General features: G+C 41.1%; 1 long non-coding RNA gene across 1 annotated transcript in view; it reads right to left on the minus strand.

Moving 5' to 3' along the window:
• The window catches only part of LOC147001782 (uncharacterized), a 55,263-nt gene extending 42,986 nt beyond the window's left edge, over positions 1 to 12,277 (minus strand). The window contains exon 1 of the long non-coding RNA XR_015044627.1: positions 12,217 to 12,277. This is a non-coding gene — a long non-coding RNA (uncharacterized LOC147001782). The remainder of the gene's footprint in view (positions 1 to 12,216) is intronic.
• Between the last annotated feature and the right edge of the window lie 5,620 nt (positions 12,278 to 17,897).

Genomic DNA, 17,897 nt, shown 5'->3' on the forward strand with positions numbered 1-17,897 from the left:
ACCACATCTGTGCACCAAATGCATGCAATTCCTCCAGAAGCCAGAAGAGGGCATTATGTTCAACCCAGAGAAGCATTAATAGGATTGTTAGATGCCCTCTGGGTCCTCTGGTGGATAAACAAATGTTCTTAATGGAAGAGCCTTCTTTCCTGTCCCTACTCTACATTTCTTCTTTGTCCTTCCAGATTGTGTGGTTTTTAATTGAGTAAGATCATCCAAAATCAAAGATAGAAGTTTATGGAGACCCATAGGTTCAGGTGCTTGAAGATGGAATGCTAATTTTCCTAGGTTACCTGACACCCATTCAGAGCTCTTGTGTGGGTTCAATATAATGCCATAGAATGGTCAAGGTTGAAGCAGATCTGTCACCTCTCATGTAGGATAACACTGCAGACTAGGCATGTAATGACTAATCGATGAAATGCAGAATTGAGAAGTTCCTCAGTGAGTAGAAGTGGACGAAGGAATAAAAATTTAAGGCCAGCTAACCAGTGTTGGGATGAAACTTCAAACTATCCTGCATGGATGGATCCTGAAATAGAGGTCACATGCCAATGGTGGAGAGCATGTCTGTGCAAGGCTAGGAAGGGAGAGCTATGGCTGATATTGATCTTAACCACACTAGATATCAGAGTTTATTGAGGAAGTACTTCTTCCAGTGGATGCTTCATGCTTGTGAAGGTCTCCTGGAAGAGATCTCATTTCTGAGACTGTGAGTCAGAGACTTAATGTGTGAAGGAATTAATCCCCTGGATCCCCAAACTGATGCTGTCAAACCAGGACTTTTAAGCAGAAGCCTGAGAAAGATTCAGTGATGTGTTAAGTTGCTCACTGTCTTTGGACACCTTCTCTTTCTAAGCTGATTGTGACACAGAAAGGGACACCTGTAAACACACAGGAAACCAATCATTATCAAGTGATACGGCTCTTCTTATCCATCTTTTAATTCTCTGGTGGGTCCTGAGCCTTATTTACTTGTAGGTCTTCAGTGTAGTGCTTGGCTGTTTTGGTAAATGCTACCTGTCAGGTAGCTTACCTGATATCTAGTAATGCTATTTGTGCAGGTAGATAACAGCTTGACATCAGTCTTTAAATGATTAACTGTCCCGAGTATGCAGAGTGGACTGAGACACTTCCTTTTCTCTTTAAGATAGATATTCCTAGTCTTGAAAGCATTCTGTCAGCCATTTTCAAGGACCAATCTTGTAGCAGCCAAACTGACTATAGAGTCTCAAATTGCCACTTGCCTTGCAGCTGTTGTAGCAGATGAATAAAGTTACAGGCCTGGAATGTAACTCAGGGAGCATGGACATTTATTAGGTTCAATCATAGCACGGGGAGGTCAAAGAGAAGGAAAAATTACCCCATCTCATTCAGACTTGTTGGAGACAAAAAAAAAACTGTGAGGCTCCATGGAGGCTTTTAAAGTCGGCCACCCTCCTCATAGATCCCTCCCAGACTCCATTTATTCCGTTAATTGAGTAGATATATTCTCTGGGGAAAGTTTTCATAATTCGGGTATAACCCAGAATATAAATACCAATACATTGATCATTAAATTCTGTATCTCTGGAGACTGGCTGATGAGATGGCTCATGGATAAAGGTAATGTGACCAGGCATAGAGACCTGAGTTCCTTCCCTGTGACCCACATCATAGGAGAGAAAAAACTCCATAAATTGTCCTCTGACTTTCATGTAGGTGGGGGTGCCAGGTCTTAGCAGCTAAAGTTTCCCACTGCTCACTTACACTGAGAACTCTCCACCTGATACACACAGGTAATTATATGACTCTGTGCTCTATTTCAGAGATTCAGTACTTTTTTATTTTTTCTTTTGTTGCCCAGAAGTTAGAGAAACCAAGGAGGCCAGCATCAGACCAACACCTGAAATGCAGTTTAGGGATTATGGATATAGGGAATTTGTAACTGTGGTGGGAACCTCATGTTTTCCAAACTGCTCTAAATGGTTTTCAATACATGTGTGGCCAACTGTAGTAGATGCTGTTGTTTCACTGCTGTTTCTTTGTTGCTATAGTTTTGTTTTATTGTCTACCTCGGATTACTTCAAAGAGACAAAAAACTGTGATGAAATGTGCACTAATCCCTGTGACCTGTTGAAGGCTCACTAGATGTCAGAGTCAGCTTTAGTGAGGATGATTTGCCTGGATGATGCACAACTGCTCCGGGTCGCCTGTACTGCCATATGCTAATATATTCCTCTGACAACGTAGCAGTTATCAGTGACACAGAGTGAAATGATTTACAGTGCTAGCACTCCTAGGTTTAAGCAGACACCAGTAGCAAAGTACAAAGGACCCAAAGATGGAAGCACATGCCCAGGCTTACAACAGTAGGCTTTGAAACGATTAAATTGACCTGGGAGTAGACAGCGGAATGTGAGGTGCAGGCAGTGGCCTAGTACAGAGTGTCTGACAGTTTTCCAGGTAGAAGGTATTCCCACTACTAGAAGGTCTTTGGATCTGTGGTCTAGGCAGCATAAGGAGAGGGATGAAAGTCACTGTCTTGTGAATTTGCTGCTGAGACAATTGCTTTCTCTTCTGAATATACACAGTGGAGTTGGCTCAAGGTTAAGAAGAAACAGCCATTGCTGTAGTTCATTCCTCTGAAGAACATTCTCCTTCTCTTTCCAGCCCACATAGATTAATCATGTACAACCTTGTTCCATGGACACTCACATGACAGGGATATGGTCCTATTTTCCTGTTATGTGTACCAGAAGATCACTTTACAATGGCCCAGATGATCTAGTTCAATCTTACAAGACATAACAATCTAACCTAGTATGGTGGCACTTGCGTTTAATGCCAGGAAAGGTACAGGCAGACAGAATGCTATGAAATCAATGCAGTCTAAACAGTTGGTGGAGATTATGTTTTTTATTTGGGATCAAGTCAAATAAGTTTCTGAGGTTTGAAGGTTTTAGGTTTACCAGTTAAGGGGACTTTTTACTTGTAGGAGGGGATAATGCAAATATTCACAATAAATTGTGGAACCCAGACCTTCATTCAGCACCAAGGCAAGTGCATCCAGGGGACTAATGGATAATCTGCTTTGGGGATTCTTCCTAGCCTAACAGAAGAGTGCTAAACGTAGTTATTATAAGGAAATACTCCCACCAGTTCATATACAGTAAGATGCATAACCCACATTTGGATGGGCTTTTTGGCACCATGTATTTCCATTCATGATGTGGGTACATGGTGTCAGGAGACACAGAAGAAGGCCTCATATCCCTTGAAAATGGAGTTACTGACATCTCACAACATTGCTTGAAATCACAGCACTTGGGAGAGGAGGTCAGAATCAGTTCAGGAGCATCCTTGACTACATAAGTAATTTTAAGTCACCTTTATTACTCTAAGAACTTCATTGAGTTTCCATCTGTTGCTATGTATTGTAATGCTAAATTCTGTTCCTAGGAAGGTCTGGAACTAGGAGAGAATTCTCCTATCTAAAAATTTTGTTGTGCAAATATTGTTGCTTAATTTAAAACCATTGGTTAAATAAAACTGACTACTGGTATTTAATGGAGGCAGTAGACATATGTGAGTTTTTAGTTATCTGGTTGTGGGTGGAGAACTGAAAGATAAGAGGAGAAATTAGAAAAAAAGAGAAAAGGTACCATGGAGGAGAGGTACCCTGTGTGCATATGGAGGAGAAACAGCAAGTATTTGGGGTGCAGCACTGGGGAGGTAGCCAGGTGAGTTGGTAGAAAAGCAGATTAGGGGTGACCAAACTCACAGTAATTGTCTCTGTTTTTGGGTTTTTTTTTATTTTTTTATTTATTTTTTTTCTCGGTCCCCATTTTCTCTGCGCTGCTCCATGACCCATCAGCCACAGCGCCTGACCTGCAGAACCCTTCCCCGTGCTTCTTTTCTGACCTGAAATGGTTCTTTTGGGGTGCCACTTTGTTACAAGAATTTGGTTCCCCAGTGGCTGTGGAGGCCGGCAGTGACTGTATATCAGGAGCATGCTTCAGTGAGAAATTAGATTAGGCAAAAATCTAAGACCTTTACCAAATATTCATCAGCTCTGTATCTGAGTGACTCACTTGGCATTGACAGGGCTCTGATCCAGCAGGACTCCACCTGTCCAAACTTACCCCCTCCTCCTTCCGGGTTTCCCTCAGCCCGTAGCCACATTCCTGAAGTCTCATGTAAGCCTTGCTCATTTTTAACCATTTCCTTCAAGCCATTATGATTACCTTCACCACTTTCCAGCTCTGAAACAGATGGCAATGTCCTTCAAGAGACTGCTATCTGCAGCTAGCAGCATGACCTTTGAACCTGTCCTAAGTGTGACTGTTCTAGCACCTGGAGCTCCTGAATCATGATCCACATTAACAGGGTCCCCTTGTGATCCTCCACACCTGAAGCTGGCACTACAAGTGGGCTCTGCAGTCAGTCCTACCTACTCACTGGCTCATTCTTTTTTTTTAATATTTTTTATTACATATTTTCCTCAATTACATTTCCAATGCTATCCCAAAAGTCCCCCATACCTCCCCTCCTTCCCTACCCACCCATTCCCATTCTTTTGGCCCTGGCGTTCCCCTGTATTGGGGCATATAAAGTTTGCAAGTCCAATGGGCCTCTCTTTCCAGTGATGGCCGACTAGGCCATCTTTCGATACATATGCAGCTAGAGACATGAGCTCCGGGGTACTGGTTAGTTCATCATGTTGTTCCCCCTATAGGGTTGCATATCCCTTTAACTCCTTGGGTACTTTCTCTAGCTTCTCCATTGGGAGCCCTGTGATCCATCCAGTAGCTGACTGTGAGCATCCACTTCTGTGTTTGCTAGGCCCCGGCATAGTCTAACAAGAGACAGCTATATCTGGGTCCTTTCAGCAAAATCTTGCTAGTGTATGCAATGGTGTCAGCGTTTGGAAGCTGATTATGGGATAGATCCCTGGATATGGCAGTCTCTAGATGGTCTATCCTTTCATCACAGCTCCAAACTTTGTCTCTGTAACTCCTTCCATGGGTGTTTTGTTCCCAATTCTAAGAAGGGGCACACTGTCCACACTTTGGTCTTCATTCTTCTTGAGTTTCATGCGTTTGGAGGAGAAACAGCAAGTATTTGGGGTGCACCACTGGGGAGGTAGCCAGGTGAGCTGGTAGAAAAGCAGATTAGGGGGTCACCAAACCCACAGTAATAGTCTCTGTTTTTGTTTTTTTAACACGGGGTTTCTCTGAATATCCCTGGCTGTCCTGGAACTCACTTTGTAGATCAGGCTGGCCTCAAACTCAGAAATCCTGCCTCTGCCTTGCAAGTGCTGGGAGTAAAAGTGTGCAACACCACCTCACAGTAATTGTCAAAGTCAAATGATATAAGCATAGTCTGAGTCATTTGTTTGGAAGCAAGTCCAGATGAGCTTAAATTGGTTCTACTGAAACTTTGTATCAAAAAAGAAGGTGGAGAAAAGCACTGGGGCAGCTGGGGCGCAGGGTCGGCTGACACTCGCCAGCTACCCACAACACCCGCCACAGGATCTTAAGACTTCTGGAGAGTAGAACACAGCTTCTGCTCCAATCCAATTGCACGCGGGACCTGAGACTGCATTAGTTAGGGAAGCAGAAACCGGCTGGATCAGCACCAGGGTAGCTGGAGCGCAGGGTTGCCTGACACCCGCCAGCTACCCACAACCCCAGCCGCAGGATTTTGGGACTGCTGGTGAGTGGAACACAGCTTCTGCTCCAGTCCAATCACGCGGGACCTGAGACTGCTCTGGTTGGGGAGAGAGAAATCCGGCCTACATAGGGCCACAAGCCTCTTCCGGTCAGAAAAGCACCTGGGCAGCTGGGGCGCAGGGTCGGCTGACACTCGCCAGCTACCCACAACACCCGCCACAGGATCTTAAGACTTCTGGAGAGTGGAACACAGCTTCTGCTCCAATCCAATTGCGCGCGGGACCTGAGACTGCATTAGTTAGGGAAGCAGAAACCGGCCTGAGTAGGGCCACAGGCCTCATCCGGCCGGATCAGCGCCGGGGTAGCTGGAGCGCAGGGTTGCCTGACACCCGCCAGCTACCCACGACCCCCACCGCAGGATTTTGGGACTGCTGGTGAGTGGAACACAGCTTCTGCTTCAATCTTTAAACAGTGACAACGATAACAACTAACCCCAGAGATTACCAGATGGCGAAAGGTAAACTTAATAATCTTACTAACAGAAACCAAGACCACTCACCATCATCAGAACCCAGCACCCCCACTTCGCCCAGTCCAGGGCACCCCAACACACCGGAAAAGCTAGACACGGATCTAAAAGCATATCTCCTGAGGATGGTAGAGGACTTCAAGAAGGACTTTAATAACACACTTAAAGAAATACAGGAGAACAATGCTAAACAGGCAGAAGACACTAAAGAGGAAGCACAAAAATCCCTTAAAGAATTGCAGGAGAACACTGCTAAAGAGTTTCAAATCCTTAAAGAAAAACAGGATAACATAATCAAACAGGTAGAAGTCCTTAATGAAAAACAGGAAAACACATCCAAACAGATGATGGAAATGAACAAAACCATACTAGACCTAAAAAGGGAAGTAGACACAATAAAGAAAACCCAAAATGAGGCAACACTGGAGATAGAAACCCTAGGAAAGAAATCTGGAACCATAGAAGCGAGCATCAGCAACAGAATACAAGAGATGGAAGAGAGAATCTCAGGTGCAGAAGACTCCATAGAGAACATCGCCACAACAATCAAGGAAAATGTAAAATGCAAAAAGATCCTAACTCAAAACATCCAAGAAATACAGGACACAATGAGAAGACCAAACCTACGGATAATAGGAGTGGATGAGAATGAAGATTTTCAACTCAAAGGACCAGCAAACATCTTCAACAAAATTATAGAAGAAAACTTCCCAAATCTAAAGAAAGAGATGCCCATGAACATACAAGAAGCCTACAGAACTCCAAATAGACTAGACCAGAAAAGAAATACCTCCCTACACATAATAATCAGAACAACAAATGCTCTAAATAAAGATAGAATACTAAAAGCAGTAAGAGAAAAAGGCCAAGTAACATATAAAGGCAAGCCTATCAGAATTACACCAGATTTTTCACCAGAGACTATGAAAGCCAGAAGATCCTTGACGGATGTTATACAGACACTAAAAGAACACAAATTCCAGCCCAGGCTACTATACCCAGCCAAACTCTCAATTAACATAGATGGAGAAACCAAAGTATTCCACGACAAAACCAAATTCACACATTATTTCTCCACGAATCCAGCCCTTCAAAGGATAATAACAGAAAAAAACCAATACAAGGACAGGAACCACGCCCTAGAAACAACAAGAAGGTAATCCCTCAACAAACCTAAAAGAAGACAGCCACAAGAACAAAATGCCAACTTTAACAACAAAAATAACAGGAAACAACAATTACTTTTCCTTAATATCTCTTAATATCAATGGACTCAACTCCCCGATAAAAAGACATAGACTAACAAACTGGCTACACAAACAAGACCCAACATTTTGCTGCTTACAGGAAACTCATCTCAGAGAAAAGGATAGACACTACCTCAGAATGAAAGGCTGGAAAACAATTTTCCAAGCAAATGGCATGAAGAAACAAGCTGGAGTAGCCATTCTAATATCTGATAAGATTGACTTCCAACCCAAAGTCATTAAAAAAGACAGGGAGGGACACTTCATACACATCAAAGGTAAAATCCTCCAAGAGGAACTATCAATCCTGAATATCTATGCTCCAAATACAAAGGCAGCCACATTCATTAAAGAAACTTTAGTAAATCTCAAAGCACACATTGCACCTCATACAATAATAGTGGGAGACTTCAACACACCACTTTCACCAATGGACAGATCATGGAAACAGAAATTAAACAGGGACACAGAGAAACTAAGAGAAATTATGAATCAAATGGATCTGGCAGATATCTACAGAACATTCTATCCTAAAACAAAAGGATATACCTTCTTCTCAGCACCTCATGGTACCTTCTCCAAAATTGACCACATAATTGGTCACAAAACAGGCCTCAACAGATACAAAAATATTGAAATTGTCCCATGCATCCTATCAGATCACCATGGACTAAGGCTGATCTTCAATAACAAAATAAATAATAGAAAGCCAACCTTCACGTGGAAACTGAACAACACTCTTCTCAATGATACCTTGGTCAAGGAAGGAATAAAGAAAGAAATTAAGGACTTTTTAGAGTTCAATGAAAATGAAGCCACAACATACCCAAACTTATGGGACGCAATGAAAGCACTTCTAAGAGGAAAACTCATAGCTCTGAGTGCCTCCAAAAGGAAACTAGAGAGAGCACACATTAGCAGCTTGACAACACACCTAAAAGCACTAGAACAAAAGGAAGCAAATTCACCCAAGAGGAGTAGATGGCAGGAAATAATCAAACTCAGGGGTGAAATCAACCAAGTGGAAACAAGAAAAACTATTCAAAGAATCAACCAATCAAGGAGCTGGTTCTTTGAGAAAATCAACAAGATAGATAAACCCTTAGCCAGACTCACTAGAGGGCACAGGGAAATCATCCTAATTAACAAAATCAAAAATGAAAAAGGAGACATAACAACAGATCCTGAAGACATCCAAAACACCATCAGATCCTTCTACCAAAGGCTATACTCAACAAAACTGGAGAACCTGGATGAAATGGAGAAGTTCCTAGACAGATACCAGGTACCAAAGTTGAATCAAGATCAGGTAAATGATCTAAACAGCCCTATATCCCCCAAAGAAATAGAAGCAGTCATTAATAGTCTCCCAACTAAAAAAAGCCCAGGACCAGATGGGTTTAGTGCAGAGTTCTATCAGACCTTCAAAGAAGATCTAATCCCAGTTCTTCACAAACTATTCCACAAAATAGAAACAGAAGGTACTCTACCCAACTCATTCTATGAAGCCACAATTACTCTGATACCTAAACCACAAAAAGACCCAACAAAGATAGAAAACTTCAGACCAATATCCCTTATGAATATTGATGCAAAAATCCTCAATAAAGTTCTTGCTAACCGAATCCAAGAACACATCAAAACAATCATCCATCCTGACCAAGTAGGTTTCATCCCAGGGATGCAGGGATGGTTCAATATACGGAAATCCATCAACGTAATCCAGTATATAAACAAACTCAAAGACAAAAACCACATGGTCATCTCGTTAGATGCGGAAAAAGCATTTGACAAGATCCAACACCCATTCATGATAAAAGTCTTGGAAAGATCAGGAATTCAAGGCCCATACCTAAACATGATAAAAGCAATCTACAGCAAACCAGTAGCCAACATCAAAGTAAATGGTGAGAAGCTTGAAGCAATCCCTCTAAAATCAGGGACTAGACAAGGCTGTCCACTTTCTCCATACCTATTCAACATTGTACTTGAAGTCCTAGCCAGAGCAATTCGACAACAAAAGGAGATCAAAGGGATACAAATTGGAAAAGATGAAGTCAAAATATCACTTTTTGCAGATGATATGATAGTATATATAAGTGACCCTAAAAATTCCACCAGAGAACTCCTAAGCCTGATAAACAGCTTCGGTGAAGTAGCTGGATATAAAATTAACTCAAACAAATCAATGGCCTTTCTCTACACAAAGAATAAACAGGCTGAGAAAGAAATTAGGGAAACAACACCCTTCTCAATAGTCACAAATAATATAAAATATCTTGGCCTGACTCTAACTAAGGAAGTGAAAGATCTGTATAATAAAAACTTCAAGTCTCTGAAGAAAGAAATTATAGAAGATCTCAGAAGATGGAAAGATCTCCCATGCTCATGGATTGGCAGGATCAACATTGTAAAAATGGCTATCTTGCCAAAAGCAATCTACAGATTCAATGCAATCCCCATCAAAATTCCAAATCAATTCTTCAACGAATTAGAAAGTGCAATCTGCAAATTCATCTGGAATAACAAAAAACCTAGGATAGCAAAAACTCTTCTCAAGGATAAAAGAACCTCTGGTGGAATCACCATGCCGGACCTAAAGCTCTACTACAGAGCAATTGTGATAAAAACTGCATGGTACTGGTATAGTGACAGACAAATAGACCAATGGAATAGAATTGAAGACCCAGAAATGAACCCACACACCTATGGTCACTTGATCTTCGACAAGGGAGCTAAAAACATCCAGTGGAAGAAAGACAGCATTTTCAACAAATGGTGCTGGCACAACTGGTTGTTAACATGTAGAAGAATGAGAATCGATCCATTCCTATCTCCTTGTACTAAGGTCAAGTCTAAGTGGATCAAGGAACTTCACATAAAACCAGAGACACTGAAACTTATAGAGGAGAAAGTGGGGAAAAGCCTTGAAGATATGGGCACAGGAGAAAAATTCCTGAATAGAACAGTAATGGCTTGTGCTGTAAGATCGAGAATTGACAAGTGGGACCTCATGAAACTACAAAGCTTCTGCAAGGCTAAAGACACCATTAATAAGACAAAAAAACCACCAACAAATTGGGAAAGGATCTTCACCTATCCTAAATCAGATAAGGGACTAATATCCAATATATATAAAGAACTCAAGAAGGTGGACTCCAGAAAGTCAAATAACCCCTTTAGAAAATGGGGCTCAGAACTGAACAAAGCATTCTCACCTGAGGAATACCGAATGGCAGAGAAACACCTGAAAAAATGTTCAACATCCTTAATCATCAGGGAAATGCAAATCAAAACAACCCTGAGATTCCACCTCACACCAGTCAGAATGGCTAAGATCAAAAATTCAGGTGACAGCAGATGCTGGCGAGGATGTGGAGAAAGAGGAACACTCCTCCATTGTTGGTGGGATTGCAAGCTTGTACAACCACTCTGGAAATCAGTCTGGCGGTTCCTCAGAAAATTGGACATAGTACTACCGGAGGATCCAGCAATACCTCTCCTGGGCATATATCCAGAAGATGTCCCAACCGGTAAAAAGGACACATGCTCCACTATGTTCATAGCAGCCCTATTTATAATAGCCAGAAGCTGGAAAGAACCCAGATGTCCCTCAACAGAGGAATCGATACAGAAATTATGGTACATTTACACAATGGAGTACTACTCAGCTATTAAAAAGAATGAATTTATGAAATTCCTAGCCAAATGGATGGACCTGGAGGGCATCATCTTGAGTGAAATAACACAATCACAAAAGAACTCACACAATATGTATTCATTGATAAGTGGATATTAGCCCAAAACTTAGGATACCCAAGATATAAGATACAATTTGATAAACGCATGAAACTCAAGAAGAATGAAGACCAAAGTGTGGACACTGTGCACCTTCTTAGAATGGGGAACAAAACACCCAGGGAAGGAGTTACAGAGACAAAGTTCGTAGCTGTGATGAAAGGATGGACCATTTAGAGACTGCCGTATCCAGGGATCCATCCCATAATCAGCTTCTAAACGCTGACACCATTGCATACACTAGCAAGATTTTGCTGAAAGGACCCAAATATAGCTGTCTCTTGTGAGACGATGCCGGGGCCTAGCAAACACAGGAGTGGATGTTCACAGTCAGCTATTGGATGTATCACAGGGCTCCCAATGGAGAAGCTAGAGAAAGTACCCAAGGAGCTAAAGGGATCTGCAACCCTATTGTTGGAACAACATGATGTACTAACCAGAACCCCGGAGCTCTTGTCTCTAGCTGCATATGTATCGAAAGTTGGCCTAGTCGGCCATCACTGGAAAGAGAGGCCCATTGGACTTGCAAACTTTATATGCCCCAATATAGGGGAATGCCAGGGCCAAAAGAATGGGAATGGGTGGGTAGGGAAGTGGGGGGCGCTATGGGGGACTTTTGGGATAGCATTGGAAATGTAATTGAGGAAAATATGTAATAAAATTCAAAAAAAAAGAGATATTAAGGAAAAGTAAAAAAAAAAAAAAAAAAAAAAAAAAGAAGGTGATGGGGAAGGAGTAGAGCATTGCCTGGAGGGGAAGGGAGAGAAGACCATGAAGAAAATGATCAAAGACATACTTGAACAGAAAGTCTCCAAGAACCAGTGGGTGTGCATTTTTTCGTTGAATTATTTATTTATTTCCATCTGATCACAGTCCCTCCTTCTCTTCCCAGTCAGAATCAATGTCCCAATCCCCCCCCCCCCCACAATTCCCTATCCCCTTCTCTCCAGAGAAAGTGACCCTCCTTTTTTCCCCTGTAACAACTCACCCGGCACATCAAGTTGCATCAAGAATAAGTGCATCCTCTCTCACTGATCCCAGACAGGGCAGCCCAGCTAGGGAAAAGAGATCTAAAGGCAGGTAACACAGTCTAAATCCAAGGCAGCACCCACTCCAGTTGTTAGTCGCCCACATGAAGACCAAGTTGCATATCTGTTTCATATATGTAAGGGTCCTAGTTCAAACCCCTATGTGGTGTTGACTCATGGTTCAGTCTCTGTTTACCCCTAAGGGTTCATATTAGTTGACTCTGTAGGTCCTCTTGTGGCTTCCTAACCCTTCTGGCTACTACAACCCTTCCACCAACACTTCCACATGAATCTCAGACCACAGCCTAATGTTTGCCTGTGGGTCTCTGCATTTTTACATTTAAAGGGTGATGGAGAGAGCATGCAACTAGAGGGACTGCCCACAACAGGTCAAAATGGAAACCTCTCAGCAGCCTGCAGCAGCTACTTGTAAAAAAGGATGGTGTCTGTGGTCTTGAGAAGTAGGAGACACATTCCTCCTGGGTACCTGCAATTTGAAATAAGGGCCTGCCTGTTGTAGGCTGAGATAGAAACATCTCAATAGCCTGTGGAAGCTCTTCATACTAAAATGTAATTCCGCTTTATCTTAACCTTAGTCCTATACAATCACTGTATAGAATTCATAACTGCTTTTCAGCTGGCCTAGATGCATATAATTATTCTATTATATCTGAATTTCCTGTTTCTTTTTTCTTCTTCTCTAGTGTAGTCTGTGAAACTTGATGTTTCTTGATGTAATGATTCTTAAACTATGAAAAAATTGAGATATAAGCGCTCAGTACAGCACAGATCAAAATGTCCCAGACGTATGCTGTGTGTTCTCATCTTGGAAACAATGTAATAATAACTGAGTAATGGTAGTTCGAGATTAATGCATAACTTTCAAAGACATTTTGAAGAAATTATTAGAAAATGAAATAGAGACAACATTTGGACTCGAGAAATGTAAAAGTTATTGATGTTCTGAAATTAGTTTCACACAACATTTGAGAGTAGTCCTGAATAATAAAGTATGGAATATGTCATATGCTATATGCCAGTCAAACTAAGTCAAAACACTGGGACTCTTACAAGGATTATTGTGTGCAATGTACAGAATCAGAAAGCTAGGAGAAGTACTCAGTTAAGGGTTAAGTACCTCTGACCCATTCAGTGCTTTGGTAGAGGATTTCCCATGAGAGCCTTACCCTGCAAAGCAGAGATTGGATCTCCAGTACACACCAGCTACTCAAATGGATACCATGTTTCCTATTGTAAAGAAATGGAGGACTCCATTCAGGCACCATCTGGGAAGGCTCTTTCTCATTTTCCAAGCCACTGCAATTGCAGGATTTTAACTTGGCACCAGCTCCATTGTCTTATGCAAGTATTCTCTGCATTGCCCACTTTCCGGTGGTAGTGTCAGTGATGGGCTCTGCATTATGATTTGTCCCTGTTACCTGGTGTTGCTGCTCCCAAAACCTGCTTCTCTTATCACAAGAGAAACTTCAAATCACATTCTAAACTGCTTTGGCTCTGAAAGGAAATGGGTGCTTCTACTTTTTTACAACAAAGTAAACATATCTCAAGAAACTCTTTCTATAGGTATGATACATTCCACTAATATAGCACACAAGGAAGGACAAAAGTGCATATCAGGGGATGGAGAGATAGCTCTTCATTTGAGAATATGTTTCTCAAAATACCCACATGTCATCTAACAGTCCTTTGTCATTTTAGTTCCAGGTGAAACCCAATAACTTCTTCTGGACTTTTGGAATGGCATGCAAAAGTTGCACAGACCTACAGAAGGCAAATCATGCATAAATATAAAATAATTCCAAATAACAAGCAGAATCACCACGGGGGTGGGGGGGTGGTGAAGAAGGAGAAAACTCATAGAGCATATGGGCCTGGATTTTGTCTCAGCTTTTAAAAACATTTGTATACTGAATACTGAACTACACACTGTGTTTGTGTTAAAAACACAAAAAGGAACCAAAGGTATTGTCAAGCACAAAATTCACTCTCATAACAAAGAAAAACAAAAAAAAATAACCAAAAAATGATAAATCCCTACTCGAAAGGTCCTAAATATGAATATCTCTAGTAGTAGTTACCACTGGTAGAACATTTGAAGGAAAGCAGAAGCATACATATCTGTGTTTTCTGAGAGCTTTTATATTCCCTTAGAATATGTTTTTATTTCCTGAAAGACATTTCAGAAATACTGATATATTTCCCATTAATTTGTTCAACACTATCATCCACAGTATTTTAGCAGCAGCTAAATATTTGACATGCAAGGATACAGCATGGATAATTTTTCCAACTTGAAGTTGGAATTCACAGAGTTGGACACACTAGACACACTGAATGTACAATCTATTCCTTTTGTAGCTCAATCTGGCTGGAAAGTCATTATGGAACCCAAGCCCCTTACAGAGATCCATCTGTGTCTGATATGTGTGAGATTTCAGTAGGATGATACCACATCTGAATAAAGAAGTTTCTTAAGAGTGAAGAGTTGGAGATCACTGTTTTATTCTTAGAATATATCCAATTTACTCAATAGAAACTAAAAGTGGGCAGTCAATATGTACAGTGTATAGACTTATCAAAATATTAAATTAATAACGAAACAAAACAACAGCAAAGAAACAAACAAAAAAACTTCTAATGAAACAAAAGAAAACCAAATAACAAAAGCAATCAAAGCTCAAACCAAAATCTAAAAACAAGAATTGTGCTAAAGAGCCTTTACAAGAGAATCTTTACAAGAGAAATTTAAGTAGGTCTCCTTTTTTGGAGTATGGGTTTGAAGAATAAGGACACCCAACACTAAGCAGAAAACATGTTACAGACTTTGGCTCAAAGTCTTTGCAATTTTGTAGAATGATTTTGTAATTTTCCTTGATGACCTATCAGGACAAGAAAAATTTACACTCTCAGAATCTTCCTGTTTTCCCAGCAGCTCTTGATGTATCTCAGCACATGTCTGAATCCCTCTACATGCTCACTCTTGCTGAGCCAGAACCCAGATGAAATTAATAGCTATTCATTGCAAGGAAACAAAAGCAAAGGAAGAAAATGCAACAGATGATAGCCATGATTACTGGGGATGAGATGAAATATTTGTTTTTCACACGCAGAGATGCCCCTATAGAACTTATCTTCAAAGGAGACCTTGTCCTGGTCTGTTCCATGTTGCAGTTTCAGCTGGAGTATTTCACACCAAGTGTAGGAAGGAACAACGGCCTGATTACGATTTGTCAATTCAGCTCTCCATCCCACACTAGATCTATTAAGCTGGATAATATATTATGACCTATCGTTGGCTGAGGTCATTCCCTGCATCCCCATCATTGGCTGATGTCATTCCCTGCATCCCCATCATTGGTTGAGGTCATTCCCTGCATCCCCAAGTGTCATAGAGCACCTGGGCTTGGAATTATTTCTTAGCTTTTAAAAACTGCTAGAAACTGAGCTGTGAACTACACATTGTACTGGAGTTTAAAAGAAAAACACTATATTTCTCCAATAGTCCATGTATAATATATTGAAAACTAACATTGTAGGAATGCCCAAATCTGAGTTCAAGAGAGATGTGAACAACCTAGAAAATCATGTGGATGCCATATGGGGAACCTGCCTAGAATTGATTCGAAGATTATGATTATTTCTCTAGTGTAGGATCCTGACAGGGTACCACTCATCAACCCCTATATCTGGAAATAACCAGAGAAAACATATCACATGAAATCTACAGGCACTGCATGGGTCCTATAATCAGCAAGAATGTGTTAACTGAAAATATTTCTAACACTAGGAACTGAATTTAAAAAGTGATGGTCATGAAGGAACATAGCAACACACCTGTACATCTGAGACTGTTGTAGAGCACTCTGTCAAATATGCAAATTATTTGTGTTCACACAACACAAGCACAGTATACCTCAGTAACCTGTTTAGTGTTGTTTCCTAGGTAATGCTATTATAAAAATCTCCCAGGATATTTTGGAGTCATAAAAAACAAATCTTGAATGGGATAGGTACATAATGAGCAAAGCATACAGACAGCTCAGTCAGTGATAAGCTTTCCGCTCATAAACACAGACTCAGAATCAGGGTTCTTGGCATAGTATCCAATCTGTCTTAGCAAGTTCCAAAAGGTAGGTAGAGTAGGCTTGTCTGCCAGCAAAGGATCACATGGTGGTAGTGGACTAGCCTCTCCTTCACTGTTTCAGTCTTTTCCCAAAGAAAACAGTTCCTTCCATTAGAGGCTCCCTTTGTCATTGCCTAACTGACTTGGTGTCCAAAGGTATGATCCCAGAAAAATAGGAAGTCACTATAAATAGGAACAAATGGAACAATTTTCTCCCAATAATGTGACTGTGTCAGGGATATTTTGAGTAAGATGGGGCTAACTAGTTGAAGGGCAAATACTTGCATGGATTATCTAACACTGAGTAATAGTTCATGAAAGGGCTGCATCACATAGTACAATTTCACTATTTAGCTGATGGACATCAGGATATCATCTTCTTCTGGACTACTCTGAGGACCAGTACAGACCTCATGTGCCCTAGAGACTCTCTGGATATCTACTCCTTGTTCTGGAATCTCTGGAACAAAGGGGACTTCTTTTCTACTTTCTGAACCCCACTTCTCAAACACCTACCTGATTTTATACTACCAGACCTGTCTGAAGGTCCTCATTTCCCCCAACCCCCATTGAGGCTGATTTTAACACTGAGAAAATGAGTTTGAATAACAGCAATTGCAGAATGCTACACAGATAACATAGTGTGAGTTCTTTAGATTATCATGACCCTCAAGGGGCTCCTGAAACACCCCTGTTTTGCACCACAGCTATAGGAATTCTGCTGGATGCATGTACAGCCACATGCAACTCAATCTCTCAATGATTAGAATCCAAGACATATGATAAGGCAACGTTTTACTGAGTATAGGTAGCTGGATAGGCAATGGTAGCAGGCAATGACGAAAAGAATCTGGAATGCTGAGAATACACAGTGAGCCACCTGATATTCCAGTGGCCCTTCATAATTCTTCCAGAGCAGAAAAGGGACATAACACATGGATGTTATACACCAACATCCTCCTCAACACTATGTACCATATTCTGATGATTTTCTCCAAAGGATTTCAATGAGGATCAGTACTATTGCCACTAGCCAGTTGAGAGCCTGACTTTACATGAGTTTTTGTGTCCTTTTTTTTTTTCTGGGAAGCTAGGTAGAGTTGCACACTAATTTGACTGCCGTATTTGGTTTTTTATGCGTGCAGTCTGTAATCTCAGGGGCTTTTCATCATGCTTGGTCTCTAGAACAGACATGGTTACATGTCTACACAAACACACACACAAACATATATACACACACAAACACAGTTGTATATTCAAGCATCCATACCACAAACACTTGCAAAGGCATTTTGCCTTACACAAACACACAACTTAGAATAAACACACTGAGTCATAGCTGGTACACAAACACACACACACACACAGACACACCAACACACACACCACATACCACACAAAGACTGACACAAACACACATACAACAATGAAATTATTGCTCTTATCTAGCATATTTTCTATTGTATGAGCATGTAGTGGGACCTATGATGTGCACAA

Source organism: Mus caroli, unplaced genomic scaffold (genome assembly GCF_978045245.1).
Source record: "Mus caroli unplaced genomic scaffold, Mus_caroli_1 scaffold_12, whole genome shotgun sequence".
Taxonomy (NCBI): domain Eukaryota; kingdom Metazoa; phylum Chordata; class Mammalia; order Rodentia; family Muridae; genus Mus; species Mus caroli.